The sequence below is a fragment of the Alligator sinensis genome, unplaced genomic scaffold (genome assembly GCF_000455745.1).
Source record: "Alligator sinensis unplaced genomic scaffold, ASM45574v1 scaffold512_1, whole genome shotgun sequence".
NCBI lineage: Eukaryota > Metazoa > Chordata > Crocodylia > Alligatoridae > Alligator > Alligator sinensis.
The window spans coordinates 507,884-510,690 of NW_005842063.1; the positions used below are offsets into that span (position 1 = coordinate 507,884).

General features: G+C 52.2%; 1 protein-coding gene across 1 annotated transcript in view; it reads right to left on the reverse strand.

Annotated features, from left to right (window-relative positions):
* The window catches only part of CLDN19 (claudin 19), a 17,950-nt gene that overhangs the window by 10,992 nt on the left and 4,151 nt on the right, over positions 1-2,807 (reverse strand). The gene's annotated exons all lie outside the window — the stretch shown is intronic.

Sequence of the window (2,807 nt, forward strand, 5' to 3'; positions counted from 1 at the left end):
GGCCGCGGGCTGTTAATCCAGCAGCCAGGCCCTGCGTGCGCGGCAAGGGCCCGTGAGGTTGGGTAGGGGAGGCCAGCAAAGCACTGGACCAGGCTGTCCAGAGAGGCAGTGCGGGAAGTCTCCCCCTTGGCTGGGGTCCTGCTTGGAGCAGGGGTTGAACTGGATGTGACATCCTGAGGTCCCTCACCCTCACTTTCTGTGCCTCTCTGACGTGGGAGACTTAGTGTTGCCACAGATCCCAATGCCGAGGTGGCAGTTTTGCAATTAGTGGCTGCATCTACTCCAGATGTCTACTATGCAGCTGACTCATTAGCTGCACAGTAACCATTGTGTGTCTACACCAGCATCCCTATTAGGCTGGAGCGAATGAATTAACTCCGCAGCAGCAGTGGTGACGGAAAGGGGGTGCACGTGCATCCCCTGACCGGACGCACTTGCCGCTTAGGCAACGGGCAGGGGGGGCAGGTGGGAACACCAACCCCCGCCTGCAAGCGCCGGCCAATTGCTGCAGCCGCTCCCAAAAGCAGCAACAGCCACTCCGAGAAGCAGATGCAGCGAGCGGCCGTCGCAGCCCATCCTGGGCAGTGAGATCAGCTGCGGGGAATCTCAAGGTGGGCACCTGTTCCCCCTGACTAAGGCAGCGCCAGTCACCCATGCACAGCAGGATAATAATTATTAATACAAGTACTATCCCACTGCGGAGTAAAAAACTCCACAGCAGCACATGTGTAGATGCTGCCCCAGCTGGCTGGGGCATGAGGGTGCTTCAGTGTGGGGGCTGCGTGCAAGCTAGCACCCTCTTGCCCCAGCCAGCCCCTCCAAAACACTGACCCAGGGCAGAGCAGCCCTGGGCCGGCAGGCTGGCCCCAGGCCCCCTGCCAGCCAAGGCTGCTCCAAACCAGCTCAGCTAGCTGTGGTCCTGGGCACATATAAAGACATGCCTGGGAGCAATAAACTCCAGCATGATGTGTGCTGGAGTTTATTGCTGCTACTTAATTGCACATGTAGACATGCCCACTGGGTTTCCATTTACTTCTGTAGTATAGTATTAGTCACGCACGATCCAGGCCTTCAAACAAAGCCTCAGCGTCAAAGGTGGAAACAAGCCCTCGGACTGCAGACAGACCACACAGAAGATATAAATGTCAAACTCTCTCTGCAAAGAAACCTCTCGGCTCAGGTCTATCCCGAGCATCCTAATGAGGCGTGTCCTAGGGCACGGCAGATAAATTCAAGCTACCGTTTGTGGCCATGGGGCCTTCGCTTCCCTTCTTTCCCATCGCTACATCCACATTCTTCACTGTGGACGCAGCAAGTGCCCGGTCTTCCAGCAAGGAGCCTCCTCGGCCGCTCATCTTGTGACGAAGCCGTCTGAGTCCCCAACGTGCTGTCGCACTTCGGAAAGTGGGAGGGGGAAGATGCTGATTCTGCCCTCACAACCTAGTGCCTGACCTCAGAAGGCGCTGAGCACTCACAAGACCCCTCTAAAATCAGGTCTCCTGTTTCAGAGATGACCCAGGCAAAATCAGGCCTCATTAGAATTTAAAATGGTCGAACCCCCAGCACTTGAACTCCAGGAATTCATCGCTAATATTGCAGCACAGAATGAGCCGATGGAGAGAAAGCTGCCAATGAATGCTAATGAGAGTAACCTTTGCCTCTTGCCTGCTCGGGCCCAAGGATGGCTTTGTGCCGAGCCGGGCCCGTGGGGGCAGCGTGGCATTCGGGAAGGAATCCGGGCAGGCTGCGTTTGTAAACAAAACCCTGCATTGACACAAGCTGTTTTCCATGATTTTGTTCTCTGGACAATGAGACTTCAGCACAGGCCGAGGAAGCACGTGGGGAGTGAGTGCCTTCTGCATTTCAGGCTGAGATGGCAACTCGGCTTCTTTGAGGCAACATGGCCCTCCCAAAAGCACACCTGTGGGAAGACCCAGGCCCATAAGGGCAGCTCTCTGCACTCTGGCATGGAGGGATTACACGAGGAGCTACCCAGAACAGTGCATGGTCTAAACCAGTGCCCTTTCCCCTGGGAATGGGACAGAGCATGTTATACAGCAAACACAAGTTTATCCTGTAGCTGACCGCAGTGTCCGCGCTGCGGTCCCAGAAGTAATGAGCAGTGAGAGATGCCCAACTACTCTTTAACCAGCTCGCTCAGGTACTAGCAGCTGTTTAGCTGCAGCGGCACGGAGTTCAGCATGGGTTAATTTATCCCATGGAGAAGGTCACTTTGTGACTGCAGTCTGTGCATATACCTTGAGTAATAAAGCCTGCTTTAGAAAGAGCTGGATTTAAGGAAGAAAAAAACCCTCTCTTGCAAAAATTAGTGCTATCTCCTAAAATTCATTCCTGCATAAAATTGCAGAGACACAGTCTGGCTGGGGCACTTCTACTTGCTGTGGCTGGGTTAGTAACAAAGACTGGCTAGGACACTGTGTTTTGTTCCCACCAAGAAAGTTTGGTTTTCATTTTTGCCTTTATGAAGATTCCCTTTGAATAGTTTTCTAATTTCAGTAAAAAACAAACAAACAAACAAACAAACAAAAATTGCAGTTAATTGAAAAGGACTCATTTTCTGTTTTTTGGGTACAAGCATGAAACATTTTGGGTGTTGGCAAACCTAACAGTGATACTGTATTGAAAGATGCTGGTACAAGCTGTTGTAATATAATCGCTATGTCTGATTGCTCCTATAGTGCTCCGAGTGCTGCGAACAGCTGTAAATTTAACCCTGTTTCATTCATTGATCCGTAGCACTGTAGAAGCCTGCAGATGTACCAGTGATAGCACAGCACCTCAAACAC